Here is a 15,973-nt window from a genome sequence, read left to right as displayed (position 1 = left end):
ATTTAGGTACCGTACTAGGTACTAGAAAATGTCCATCAGTCAATAAGCATTTATTAACCACTTTTTTGTGTGCTAGACACTATATTAAATGCTGGAGATACAAAGACAACAAAACCAGAAGCAATCCTCACCCTCTGGGAGCACAGAGCATATATAGGATAGATCGGACAGAATCTCAAAGGGAAGGCAATAGCAGGTGGGGGAGGGGTGGTGAGAGAGATAAGGGCAGAAGATTTGAGCTGAGTCTTGAAGTAAGATAAAAATGAAAGTCTATGTTCTCAAAGAGCTAACATTCTATCAAGGCAAATGGCACACAAGCATAAAAGTATATGCAAAATGTGTCCAAAGATATCATAAGATAATTCTTGACTGGGAAGGCAACTGCAAGGGATCAGGTAAGGCTACCTGAGGTCAGACTTAAAGGGCAGTTTAGGGTTCTATGAAGTAGAGCAGGAGAGAGAATCTCATGTGCTTCTAATACCAAGTATGCTAGTTTGACTTGAATGTAGCATGTATAGGGAGAGTGATAGCTTTAGTATGAAAAGACAGGTTGGAGCCAGATGCAAAGATGTATAATTAATTGCCAATAGATGGAGCAGCTAGGTGGCTTATGGGATAGAACACTGGGCTGGGAGTCAGGAAGACCTGAATTCAAATCCAACCTCAGATACTTCTCTGTGTGACTCTGGACAAGTCACCTAACCTCTACTTGCTTTGGTTTTCTCATCTGTAAAATGGGGATGATATTAATAGCACCCACCTTTTAGGGTCATTGTGAGGATCAAATGAAGTAATAATTGTAAAGTTCTTAGCACAGCACCAGGCACATAGTAAGTACTATATAAATATTAGTTATTTTTATTATTTTATTCTATCAGCAAGAGGGAGTCACTGAAACTTCTTGAGCAGCACAATGACAGTCAACCTTGTGCTTTGCAAATATCACAGGTAATAATATGTCAGCTCTTGCAATTGTCCAGGCAAGAGGTTCAAAGGGCCTCCAGTAGAAAGGTGGTCATGAATGTAGAAAGAATGGAAAGGATAAGAGAAATGATATAAGGTAGAATTTACTGGATTTGGACACGGATTAGATATGTAGGATGAGGAAGAGTGAAGAGTCAAGGTTGACTCCAATGTTGTGGGCCTCAATGTCTGGAAGAATACTTGAAAGAATAAGGGAAGTTATAGGGTAAGGATAAGGGGTACATTTTATGGAGATAATGAGTTCCTTTTTGGATACACTGAGTTTGATGCAGCTGATGATAGGGGATCTGGAGCTCAGGAGAAAAATTAGGGCGAGATATATAGACTTGGAAGTCATATGCATGGAGGTGATAAATTGAATTAATGGGAGACAATGAGATAATAAAGAAAGAATGAAGAGAAGTTAAGAGGTCCCAGGATAGAGTCCTAGACTATACCCTTTCAAAGAGGTTGATACATGAATGATAGAACCTGAGAATTAAGTCAGGTCAGGGGGGAAAAAAGCCAGGAGTTTATTATGTCACAAAAACTCAGGGAGGAGAAAGTATCTAGGAAGGAGAGGTGGTCAACCATGTAATCATGACTGAATCATATAAGAGAAAGACAGGACAGAGACGTAGAGAATTTAACACAGGGCAATGAATGTGATGAACCTCATGGGGAATCTCAGAATAGCATTCTGAGTCGTCACAGAAGTGCAAATGCCAGATGAAAGGGTGTTGGGTAGGGTGGTCCAGTCTGGCACCCACTGAGATTGGATAGTGAGGTGGACAGGGTCTGGAAGAACTGAGCTTGAATTTTACCTCAAAGACTCATTAGCCTGGTGACCTTCGGTAAGTCACTTAATCTCAGTCAAGCACAGTGTTCTCATTTGTAAAATAGGTATAGCAATAGTACAGAGTTAATTACTCTGAAGGGTTGTTGTGAGGATCAAATGAGATAAGCTATATAAAGCTTCCCGCAAATCTTCATGTGCTATATAAAGCTTCCCGCAAATCTTCATGTGCTATATAAATGCTAGCTGCTGTTATAATTATTGTTGTTGTTTTCAAGTAATTGACCAGCTCTGAGTAATTCTGGGCCAGAAAAGCACCTCATCAGCTGAAGTATGCTTCCATGTATGCCTCTGCAATGGTGCAGGACCCTGGACCACTAAGGGATCCCTTAGACAAAGGATTTCCTGAGCACTGACTCATCCCCTTTGTATCCCCAAGGAGTACTGCCACTATGATAGATAGTAATGTGGTCATCCCAGCTCTTTCTTACCGTATCTGCAGTAAGTAAGAAACCAAAGCAGCAAGAGATGAGAGGAATTATTATTACGCTATTATGTAAATTACCAATTATTACATTGGGATGTAGGCTTTTCTCCTATTTCCTCATCAAGTCCCAAATTTTCTTAGAGTCAGTCTCTGAAGGACCTGGTTGATTGATAACATTGCTCCTAGCCCTCAAGGAATCTTGGGTAGGACTCCACCCAACTAGGAGATGTCACTTAGAATCCAATCTGGGAGAGTCCTTACCCTGGGGATGAGTCCCCATCCTTTTACCCCTTCAATAGAGTTAAGGATGATGCAGCTCATGAAGGAGAAGGGCAACCAGAGAGCTCTGGATGGAGATGGATTTCTCTGTCCAGATTGTTGGAGGCTGTTGAGTCTTGGGATCAAGCTATGTTCTCAGCAGGAGGAGTTGAAGACTTCTAGCCCACCTCCTCATTAAATATCCCCAATCAGGATATTTGACTTTCACTTTTCATAGACATTCCCTTTCAGAAAGCTATTTAAAGCTCTCAGGGTCTCTACTGCAGGTTCTTTGGTTACTAAGAGAAAACACTGACCATCAATTTATTGATTGCCAGCTAGTCTAATTAATAAATTGATTACCAATTACCCAGAAATTCTGTCTTTTAGGGTTTTTCATTCATTATAGGGAGAAACAGGTGGAGGCATGTGTTAAGCAAGTAAAATCATTACTACCATTTCCAATTCCAATGGAGATAGCTTAGGATCTTGAACCAAAGAGCCCAAGAGATAGCAGTGCCTCCCAGACTGATAGGGTATGGGTTCTGGGAACCTCTTTGAATTCTTCTTGAATCTTCCACTTGATCTGGCATTCCCCCAAGGTCATAAGCCTTCCATTTTCACTGGCACAAATTTTTGTTATCCTTATCCTAGCCTCACCCTCCATGGTCTGTTAGCTCCAGATTATCTCTGGCTACTTCCCACCCTTGATCCTATCAAAATCCCATTCTCTTGTTTCTGACCTCTAGTCACCCCAGTCCTTAGACTCTTCCTAGTCACTTCCTCCTTAGACTCCTCCTCAAGATCCTCCCTAGACCCCTCCTCTCAGATTACTAGACCACCTCTAGACATCTCCTACAATCTTTCTGTATATAAGATCCATCCTGTTTCCACAAAGATGCTCAGATTCAGTCTAGCTCGAATTCAGTCTAACTCAGTTTCAATCAGGCTGGTTTGTCAATACAAGTGTCACAGATGGTGAGGCTTCTTAAGAGTCAACCCAATATGGTGGATATTTAATAAACTTTGTTTTTCTCTTTGGCTAAACGAAGGCTTGAGTCGAATTCATTCAAACAGGACCTGGGGGGGTCAGTATTTTGGGGTCTCATGCACCCCCAATCTCAACAAGACCATTAACCCTACTTCCAGTCCAGCCACCAAAGTTCTCTCCATCAAAATCCTTAGCACTATCAAAGGACAGCATCAGAAATAGATAGAATTTTCATCAAAGTGACATTAAAGAAGATTTATTATTATCTTCTGTGCCACTAAACCCCGAGAATCATGAGATCTTTATATCTGGCTTGCAGCTAAAACTAATCCCTATTAGAATGTGATCTTCTTGAGAGCAAGGACTGTCTTGATTTTTTATTTATTGTTTCCAAGACCTTAGCATAATGTTTTATACACATTTATTGGGTCAGATAGGTAGCACAGTGTATAGAGTGCTGGGTCTAGACTCAGGAAGATCTGAGTTCAAATTCAGTTTCAGACACTTACTAGCTGTGTGACCCTAAGCAAGTCACTTAACCCTATTTGCCCCAGTTTCCTCATCTGTAAAATGAGCTAGAATAGGAAATGACAAAGCATTCCAATATCTTTGCCAATAAAATCCAAAATGGGGTCATGAAGAATCAGATACAACTGAAATGACTGAACAAGACAAGATTCCACACAATAAGCATGTAATAAACGTGTTTTCATTCATTCAAAGTCCAGAACTTTCTAGAGAAGCTGGTTTGAAAAGCTTTAGTGAAAATAAAAAGTTTAGATTATGGTTCACAAGGTGAATGTTTATCTTCCTTTGACTAATGAGAAGACTCTTTTCCTATAATATATCATTTCTTCCCACATTTGAATAAACAAGTAAAGAAATAACATTTTATTAGGTGCAATAAATTCTTTTCCTCTTTGTCCAGGGCTCTTAACCTTTTATTATGTCATTGACCCCTTTGGCAGTCTGATGAACCCTACAGAATTTTCTCAGAATCATGTGTTTAAATAATTGAAAGGAATGCCAATTTTCAATTAGAGATTAGTAGAAATAAACATGCAATTTTTCCCCCTTCCAGGTTCATGGAATCACTGAAATTTACCCATGGGCACTTGGAAGTTTGTGAATGCCAAGAGAAGACTCTGTCATATGCTAACCAATACAGAGCCTACCTAAGTCTCTTTGAGGGAAGACACAGACAGTTGAATGAATGACTGGCCACTGATTTTTGCAGCTCTCAATTGTACCACATGTCAGGGTCCTTTGACCTCTAACTGGAAGAGTTTTCAAACTTCTGACATAGACACCCTAAGGGAAAGGGAACAATTCCAAAGGTAAAGTCAAAGACACAGCCTTTGAAATTGTGTGATACTGATATATCACTGTCAATCCCTCAGGCATTCTTTGTACCTCAGACCCTGGGCAGCTGGACAGCATGGCCTGGCATGTAAGACATATCCATTCTGCCCCCACATAAAACATTTCCAACCTACTCCAAGGAATTCCCACAGTACAAGAGAAATACGGCTATCGACAGCAAGGAATATTTCAACCACAACCTAGACTGTTCAGGTACAAAGACCTAGTTGTCTCCTTTGTTCTGCCATTTTATAGTTCTTTACATGTACAACTCTCACTCATGAAGGCTAATCTGAAACATCAACAACAATTTCCTATTGCTTCCTGTATTTATATGTTGGCTTCAGGTAGCTCCAGTATGACAGAGGTTGAAATATCTTCCAGGGTTACTTGCTGTCTTTCCAACTCCACACTTAAGTGGCCTGCTGATTTTGCTCTGCCAACACTATGATATTGAAACATTCTGCATATTGAATTGAGGTAATTAAGACAGCTAGACTTTGTCTTAGATTTTAAATAATAATAATATGACACTTCATATTTACATCTAACTTTTCAAACTGTCTTCAAATATCTACTCTCTTATATGATTCTCCAAATAACATAGGCCAATTGAGAAAAAGCTATCATTCTCATCTGATAGATTGTAAACAGGCATTAAAAGAGATTCAGTGACCTACTTCCTAAGCCAATACTCTTCCAAAGTCTTCCAAACGAGTATGTACACTAATCAGGTACACCAATACTTCTCCACAAGCCATTGAAATGTATCAGTGTACTTGAGAATCCTTGGGGGATCTATGTTCAAATTGGCAGAATCCTGTTGGGCAGACAGTGTTTTCCCCTTATTTTCCTTTGGCATTGACATCTGACAGTATAAACCAAATGAATCTAAGATTGAAACCCAGTCGTTGCTGCCTAACAAACAATTCTGGGCATCTTGTACTCAGGACCTGATATATCGGTCCATTTTCATTCTCTTGTTCCAAGTTCAGAAGCGTACATACATTTGGATCTTCCCAGTAACTTTCTGTGCCACCACTATGAGCACTACATACAGATTACAAAATTACATGATAAGGACATTGACTAACAGTTCCTTCAAAAAGTCTCTTTCATCTCTTATAGGACAATATCCATAGAACACAGGTCTCCTCACTTTCAATTCTATGAATTTTTTTCCAATAAATTTCATTAGAGTAGACACACATTGCAAATTTGGAGCTAAAAAACTTTACTGAGTTTACCATAAACAAATTAAGCAACTTACCCAGGGGCATATAACTAGTAATAGTCTGAGTGGGTTCAAGCCCAGGTGCTTTTAATTCTGAATTCAGTGCTCTACTCACTGTAGCATGCTATTTCTCTGGACATGACTACGCTGAACTATTTTCTCCAAGGACAGAGAGATATACAAACTGATATTTTATAGTTTTCCAAAACATTTAAGAGCTGAGGCAATAAAAAATTGGAATCAGTGAATTTTCCTTTAAAATATATCCCAAAACAAAATTAAAAATAAACACTACTCCCCTTCTAAAATGTAGCCTGTACTAAATTGTCCATCAACTCTTCCCCTGTGCATTGTGGAAAGAATATCATAAAGTTCCCAGTGGTAGGAGTCTGTCTTTTCTTCTAAAGTCTTGGTGTCTTGATTGAACCACCAGATTATTTTCCAAAGGTTATTTTGCGGCACAAATTTCATGAGTCATTTTCATCAGTTTGACCCATCTAATTGCCTGGAATATTGCTCCATAAAGCTGCATGGTGCATTCGGGCTCTCCATACATTTTATTACTCACCTTCTGGCCCTCTCAGCAGACATCCAGCTCCCTGGAAATGCTGTCATCCCTTACGTCCTGACTCAGACACTTTTATTCTTATGAGTATAATCATGGAGAGAAGACAATTGAGCTATGGGATCAAAAAGATCGCAACAGCTTCCCCCATCCCTCACAGGAGCACCTATTTCTCTCCTGCTTTAAGGCATAGATAAAAGCAATTACCACAGGGAGCTTCTGAATCTTTGGACTGTTACTGGTAATCTGTGCCTTATACTTTCTCCTGCCTGTTCAGTTGATTGTTTTTGACAAGAGGGAGCATAAGGTAGCCAAGTGACACCTCTTATGGCTGAGCAGTGTACCTCCAGTGTCATCTGGTACTTCCCAGGTGATCTGCTGCATTCCTCGATGTCATATATTTTGGTAGAGAAGCTGAAGTTGAGCTGTATTGCAGGACGCTGGGGGTTTTAGGAACAAAGAACACCAAAGGGCTAAGCTGTAATGACCCTTTGTCACTACAACGTTGACACTGCCTGCTGGACAGCACCTTCAGAGCCTTCTTCTGTTCTCTTGAACAGGGTGTATTAACAGTTTCAGAACCCTGGAATTCAGAAGTCCAGAGACCCTTTCAATTTCATTCCCTCTCTCCCCGCTGAAGTTTGCCCTGCATCTGCAAAGAATGACAGAGTCAGACCATCCTAGGGCAGTCTGACTGAGCATGTTCTTAGGTAGGTTCTAGAGAGCCACCTGCTGCTCAGCGTGGAGTCTGGAATCCATCAGAGGACTCACTTCATAACCTCCTCCATCCCCCTCCCCATACCCACTTTCCAGTGACTTATGAAACACAGTTACAAAAACACTTGGTTTATGTTCACAACAGCTGCCAAGGATAGAAGAAAATGGAAAAAAGGAAAGTTTACTCTGCACAGAAGCATCGGCATCAGTATGTTTTTTTCAAATTTAAATATAGGAGCCACTTGGTTTGATGTCCCTTTAGGAGTTATGCAAACAGGACTTATCAGATCTCATTTTGATATAACAGAGATTAAAAACTCCTGCTAGGTGCCTTGGAAGGCCTAGTTTGCATTGAATCACGCTAATGTGTTTTGCTGCCATTTTCTCATCCTAGGCAGTCAAATGTAGCACTCCTACCAACCAGCACACCTGCTGTCCTGACCACTTCCTACTTTGGATAGGCAGGCCCAATTCTCAGTTGCTCAGGAGGTGGTTATCCAATAGGTGGGTTGTCCCAGCCTTTTGTTTCTCTCCCTTTTCCCTCTGCTGGCCAACTTTTGCCCTCATTATTGCTCAACAGCACCATGCTGGGGAAAGAAGGAAAGCTTTGTGCATCGATGTTGTGCCTCCCATTAGAGAATTTTGTGGATTCAAGCCATGTGTACACACTTTCTTAGGGTCTCTGCCAAGACCATACATTAAAATTTCATACTATTAGGACTTTGTTATGGGGCAAATAAAAAATATACATACAGAGTATGTGTGCTAATCTATAGGGGAAGGAGACTGTTCCCTCTACAGCTCTCTGCCAATTCATTACTGGCAGAGACTGGGGTGCAATTTTAAGTCCCTGCTCCTCCATCTTTTTATTTATGAGTTGGTGAAGGAAACACTGGGTAGCACTCTGAGGATTCAACAGTTCGTCATTGTTGTAGATCTTAGGAACCAGCAGCAGATACTTTGCATCTTCAGAATCCTGTCTGAGACCTTCTTCTTGTATTAAATTAGTAGGTAATAGCCTACTCTGCTGCCAATTGATAACTTAGTCAGTCAAAGACAGAAGATAGGATCTACCCTCCCATTTCCCTTATTGCTATCCTGATTCCCTCCTCCCTTGTTGACTCTGCACCATTGCTAATAATGTTCTCAATGCCTGGAATTCACTCCCTCTACCTCTAATGAAATTCTACCAGTTCTTCTTTTTAGATCCTTCTCTATGACACCTTCCTTGATCCCCTCTGTCAGAACAGATCTACAGATATGCCAGCCTCTGAGCTATTATAAGGTAGAGGTGAAGTAACAAGGTCTCTGTTCTGAGGGCACTGATAGCATTGGCAGTCCTATAAAATAGAACAGAAGAGCTTCTCATTGAGTTAGGAAGAACAATTCGTTCAAAGTTAAAATAGGAAATTACTAGATGGTCAGCAGAGGTGGGCCTCCTCCCCTTTATGCCTTGCTCTCCTATGTCCATTTTAGCAATCTTTCCTGATTTCCTGGAAGAGTCTTGTTCATCTTTTGTTCTTGAAGAAGACAACTGACATCCAAGAGTGATGTCTTAACTTGTGCATATATTGTACAGAGCTAGACAAAATCATCAATTTCACTCTTTCCTCCAGTCATCGATGTCCAGTGGCAAAACAAAAGTCATGATGACTGGCGATGGCCCCCATGCAAGAGCCTCGGGTTGCTTTCTTAGGCTTTCTGTCTTCCTGCTACTAACTAAACACCCTCAGAATGCTTTGTGGTACTTACTCTGTAATCAAAAATTACCAGCTCCTAGTTGTGGCTCTGTCTAACCACACTGTAAGCTCTTTGAGGAGAGGGACTGTCTTTTAACTCTTTTTGTATCTCTAGGACTTAGTATAGTGCTAGCACATAGTAGGTGCTTAATAAATGTTTATTGATTGATTGACTTTTTATCTTATTTATTCACATACTGTGTTCTATATACAGTGATTTATGAACATAATATATTCCCCTCCAAGATGACAAAATCCTTGTGCAATTATATTGAAAATCATGTCTCATTTTCCTTTGCTTCTTTTTCAGTGCCCAATATAACAGTTTGTAGGTAGTAGATGTTCAATAGATATGCTGTCATGGAAAGAGCACTGGATTTTGAGTCAGAACAATTGGCTTTTCTGTTTTGCAGTGTGATCTTAGAAAAGTCACTTCCCTCTCTGGAACTTAGTTTCTTCATCTGGAAAATGAGAGGGTTGGGGTAGATTACTTCCAAGATCCCTTCAGCTCTAAATCTATAACCATCAAGGTCTCTTCCTTGAGGTGTAGCCTGGCCCAGTGAATTGAATGAAGGATTTGGAGTTTGGAAGCCCTGGGGTCAAATCCTTCTACTGACACCAACTACCAGGCCAGCAGCAAGTCACATAAACTCTCTGAGTCAAAGTCTTATCATGGATAAAATAGGAATAATGCCAGTAGTAATGCCTCACAAAATTATCAAGCAATAGTTACTTAGTCCTTCCTATGTTCCAAACACAGTGATAAGTGCTCAGGATTTGAAAAGAGGCAAAAGATGTTCCCTACCTCAAGGAGACTGCAATCTAATGGGGGAGATAACGAGAACAAATATATAGAAAGCAAGCTATATACAGGATAAATGGTTGTTGTCCATTCGTCTTCGAAGAGAACCAAAATGACATCACCATGATAAAGTGAAATTTCAGTGTGTCCCACTGTGGCTGATCAGACCAATAGGAGCTCAGAATGCTCTACCGCAGGTTAGACACAGATAGTCCATGTGAATATTTGGGGTGGATATCCCAATAAAGAGACACTAGAGTTTATTTGGGGTATTGGGGAGGTTTACATGATCAGATTTATATTTTAGGCAAGTCCCTTTAGTGGCCAAGTGGAAGATGGAAGGAGAAAAACGAGGTAGGCAGACCCACTAGCAAGCTATTAATTTTTCCCCTTCTTGTAATTGAGGTGAGAGGAATTTTCATCTGGGGACCCATAATATTCAACTCTCCCCATAGAGAAGTGGATCTAACCTTTGCTTGGGCCTTCCGTGGTTCTTTATACAATAAGAGTTGCCAATACCTGGTTTATAGAAATTTACTATAGATAAATATATATGGATCTTTTGGTTTAATTTTTTTAAATGATAATAACAGCAAGCATTTATAGAGAACTTTATATATATTTTCCCATTTAATCTTCACAACAACACTGGGAGATAGGTGCTATCATTCCCATTTTGCAGATAAGGAAACTGAGGTAGAGACACATTAAGTGACTCCAAGTTCAGGGCTCTATTCACTGAGCCACCCAGCTGCCTAAATGTTTTGTTGGGGGCAAAATGGACAAAGTCCCTGCTATAAGTCAAGAAGATGTGAGTTTAAATCCTGCCTCTGACACTTAATAACTGTGTGAATGTGAACAAGTCACTTACCTTCTTAGCCTCAGTTTCCTCACCTGTAAAATAAAGAAATCAGATGGTTGTGAAACTCAAGTGACACATAGCTTTTACACAAGCCTATGTAAAAGGCTTCCTCAATGGTAAAGTACCGTGTTAATGCTAGCTTTTATTACAGATGATCTAAGCAGAGACTTCTCTTTCTTCTTACCACCACTATTCAAAGCCCAGAACTCCCTGGCAGTGACCCACTTCAGTTAGTTTGGTGGGGTCCCCCAAGTAGCCATGAAAACAACCTGGCTGTTTCACTAGTATCTCAGATGCAACATATCCAAAACAGAAATCATCATCTTCCTTCGTTCTAGCATCTCTATTTTTGTTTATGGTACTATCATCCTTCCAGTTACCCTCTCTAGCCATAACCAACCAGTGCCAAGTCTTATCAGTTATTTCTTTACAATATCTCTTATACGTGTCCCCTACTTTCCATTCCTGCAGCAACCAACCTAATTCTGCTCCTTCTTGTCTCTTACCATTCTATAATAGTAGCCCCTTAACTGGCTTTTTTTCTCCCATCTCCAATAATCCCTCGTATAGCTGCCCAAAATCTTCTCAGTGTACAAGTCTGGCTTCATCATTCTTCTATTTAAAGACATTCCTTGGTTCCCCATTGCCTATTGGGTAGACACAAACTCTTATCCTCCAATTTTAAAATATGCATAATCCTGGGAGGTGTGTTAAGTCATGAACTGTAGAGAATGAGAAGTGAGGTTTGGAGCAGCAGGTGGGAGCGCTGGAAACCTTTACCATCATGTTAAATTTGTAACAATAAATTTGTAACAACAAAACCCATTTGGCTCTGGTTCTAACATAGTCACCTGGAAAAAATCTTTTCTGATTCCAATAGATACTAGTGCCAAAGTCACCTTATACTCATTGTGTATATATTACACACACACACACACACACACACACACACACATGTATATGTATATATGCATGTTTATTTATGTACATATATACACACATAGACAGGATGTCCCAAAAGCCTTAGTGCAGCCTAAAGCTTTAATGGTGTATGTAGTATATGTATGTGGCAGCTAGATGGTTCAGTGAATAGACTACCAGGCCTAGCGTCAGGAAGACTCGTTTTCGTGAGTTCAAATCTATCCTCAGACATTTACTGTTATGCGACTGTGGGCAAGTCATTTAACCTTGTTTGCCTCAGTTTCCTCATCTGTAAAGTGAGCTAGAGAAGGAAATGGCAAATCATTCCAATATATTTGCCAAGAAAAACCCAAATGGGGTCACAAAGAGTTGGCTATGACTGAAAATGACTGGATGATATGTATATGCATGTACATATGCATTGTGTATTTCTGTAATTGAATTTGTTTATGTACATATATCATACATATATATATAGAGAGAGAGAGAGTATCTCAAAAGTCTTAGTGAAATTTTAAACTATTAAAGTTTTTGGGATACCTTGTGTATATATATACATATATATGTATATATGTATGTATATATATATATATGAGCTTATATGTGTATACATATACACACATGTATGTAGAGACAGAAGTACAAGGTAGTTTTAGAGGAAAGAACACCAAAATATGGGAGGATCAGAAAAAAATTTTTTAGTTGACAATTTTTTTGGCACTAGGCCCTCCTGGATCTTGTTGTCTCACTTAATGGAATATAAGCTCTTTGAGGGTAGAGACTACTTCGTTTACTCTATAGCCAGCACAGGGCTTTATAATCAGTAGGCATTTCATAAATGCCTATTCATTGGTTGACTTAGGATAAGACAAAGATTAGGAAATAAGCCATGAGAAGTGGAGGGAGGTGAATGAGGAGAGGTAGGAAATGCAGAGAGGCTGATGACTTCCATTCCAGGTTGGGATTTAATTCAGTAAGGATATTCTAAAATAACATATATTTTAAAGAGAACTATATTACTAACATCCAAATATTTCCTGTACATCCTTTTTCCACAGACCCTAATTTAGAAATACTGAGGTAGAAGAGCTGTAAGGTTCATTTCAATTCTAAAGGGATATAAATCTGGGTTTGATTGGATTTATCCCAACCCAAACTCATTCAGGTTAGTTGGAATGAGACCAGTCGGATTTGGTTTCTCTTCTTTCAAAAAACATACAGCAGAATCAATAACTTCCCATATTCCAGACCTTAGACTTGAAAGAACATCAGTTCTTGCTGGGAACATTTCTGAAACTGACCAAGTCTTACATACTCAAAATGTATGAACTGGTCCAGGTAACTCTCTTTATTGCTGGGATCTGAGTGAACAGCTTGATCTTGGGAGGTCAACCACATTTAATTATAGTTTCCACTGTTACTTCATTGCATCATTTATTTATTGTTCTTCATTTATGAGCCTCAATTGTTCTCTCTGACTAAGCTGCTTTTCACATTAAATTGGGATCTGAGTTCAAAATGTTTCCCCAGATGGTTTGTTGACCATAAAACTAATGATAAGGGTAAGACCAAAATAAAAGAAATCAAAAATAACCATCTTTCTATTTTAAACCCGCAAAACCTTTGGATGCTCCCAATCCAAAGCACTTTATACAGCTTTTAATGGCAGAGACAAACAAAAGTGACCTGCTTTCATCAGTTATTTTCACTTCAGGCCTTATAAAAGTCTGTTGTATAGTATTATGGAAAGAGTGTTGGATTGTAGACTCAGAGGCTCTCTCTGCTACAGAGGTCACTATTTTTGTGACCTTGGAAAAGTTCTCTGGCCTCAGTTTTTTTCCCTGTAAAATGAGAGGATTAGAGATGTGAACTTCATGGTCCTTTCCAGCTCTAAATCTATGATCCTATAACCTGGAATTTCTATTTTTCATCCTTTCTAATATATTACTTTCTATTCATTCTCTCCCCATCTCAGAGATCAAAGCTACAGAGAGCAGAGAGCTGCTATAACTCACTCCTCTAACGTATTGAACCTCTTCTAACATGATGGACAGAAGGGATGGGAAGGGGAGGGTAGGGGAGGGGAGGGAAAGGGAGGGGAGGGAAGGGGAGGGGAGGGGAGGGAAGGGAAAGGGAGGGAAAGAATTATTCATTAAATTCCCATTTTGTTATTCTTGTTCAGTCATATTCAATTCCTCATGACCCCATCTGGGGTTTTCTTAGCAAAGATGCTGGAGTGGTTTTACCATTTACTTCTCCAGCTCATTTATAGATGAGAAAACTGAGGCTAACAAGAGTTAAGTGACTTGCCCAGGGTCACATAGCAAGTAAGTATCTGAGGCCAGATTTGAACTCAGGAAGACTTTCAGGCCCAGCACACTACTCACTGTGCTGTTTGCTGCCTTCTAGATATTTCAAAATGGGAATATGGAAAGAATCATAGTAAATGCACACCTTTCCCACACAGACTCAACTGAAAGAATGGATCTCAGAAAAGGGGGCAACAATGAGTCATGAGAATGGAATGAGGAGGTAGCTTTCTACTCTTATCAGCTTTGGACTTGTGATTCAAAACTGGCCTATTCACTTAGACCCCGGAAGCATCCTCTGTGGTCCTAAGCTTACACCAAGAATTTCAAAGTTTTAATTCTAATTATGCCCTTATCTCTCTGGGGATGAGGAGGAGCAAACAATGAACACTACTAAAAAGGCACGTAATTATTTGTGGTCTAAGAAGAAGACAAAGAGATGCCTAGCATCTCCACTCTTCCCTTTAGCTCTTGGCTCTCTTCTGTGGCATCTGGATGAGGAATTAGTAACTTGTTTCTACTTGTTTTCTTATTTCTTTTGGTAAGCAGAGGATCAGCAAGAGTTGATGCAGCAGTATTCTTCTCCTCCATTCAGCCTTTCTCAAAAAATGAATGAGTGAAAAAAAAATGCAAGTGCTTGCTATTTGCTAAATCCTTTGTTGGATGCTGGGGATACAAACAGAAAAGTCAGACAGTCCTGGCTCTCAAGGAACTCACATCCTAATTGGAAGAGGCAAAATGTGTAAGAAAATTTATCCTAGATGGATTGACTTTATCATCCAAACTTTATTTAAACTGGCTTTATCCTATGTTGCTTCTCCTTGTATTATGAAGTGATACTGAATATCATCTTCTTCTTATCCTTCTCCTGAAGCTATTGCAAGCAAATTTCTTTCTAAATTCATGCTGTCCTTGGATATCATATCCTTCTGCTAGGCAAGTGAGTCATGTTTGCTGACTAAGGCACATTTTAGGCTCTTTCATAATGATTTATATCAGTTAAATTTAAATTTGTCAATCTGGGGTTGTATTCATTGTCTCTCTTTGTTTCAAATCATATCCCATTTTTTGTCATTACTTGTTTAAAAATAGGTAGCATGTAATTATAATAATTCCAAGCTACATTTTCTCTTTTTTATTCTAACTTCCAATTTTGATTTTTGCTCTCTTTAGCAAGTGGATAATGTATACAGGGAGCTGATTAAGAGCTTCATTTCAGTAATGTCATTTCTTGTCATTTAAAATATAATTAATTTTTTTTGTGTGATAATGATGATGATGATGATGATGATGATGATGATGATGATGTAGGGCTGGCCTAGTACTAGCATCCTGCTAGTTCACTTGAAAGTCATCAATAGTTAACAAAAGGGAGATTACTCTTTCCTAACACATCAAAGATATGTTAAGGATAGAATGTGCTTAGGTTGTTTTTTGGGCCCTCCCTTTCTCGATATTGAAACTCCTAAGGTGAGCACAGCAATGTATGATTCAACATGGTCTTCGGAAATCCAGCAAATCAGAGGGCCCCTATTTCACATGAATGGGACTTTTTTATGCCTTCGGGTGGTAGGAAGCTGCTCAGGGGAGGCAGGGACCAATCAAATCCCAGAGATAATTTTGTTGCCTTTTAGAGAAAACTAAAATTTATTGCCAAGGGAATCCCAGACCTGTCACAGTGATGTTATCCCATTTTCACCACATCCAGCACTTAACAATACTTTCCTTGAACTATTCCTGTTTTATAGGTGTGAAGTTTCTGTACACATTATAGCAGTGGCATCCAAACAGAGAGTACGTAAGGATCCCTATGGGCTGCTATTGACTTAAAAATCCATATATTAACATTTATTATGGCCTATTGTGTTTTTTTAGTTTTGTAAAATATTTCCCAACTACATTTTAATCTGGCTCAGGCTACCTTGGAAGCAGTGCCCCATGTGGGCTTCCAGTGCTTGATACCTCTG

The sequence above is a fragment of the Notamacropus eugenii genome, chromosome 5, assembly GCF_028372415.1.
Source record: "Notamacropus eugenii isolate mMacEug1 chromosome 5, mMacEug1.pri_v2, whole genome shotgun sequence".
Lineage (NCBI taxonomy): Eukaryota > Metazoa > Chordata > Mammalia > Diprotodontia > Macropodidae > Notamacropus > Notamacropus eugenii.
Note: the sequence above shows the minus strand (reverse complement) of the source record.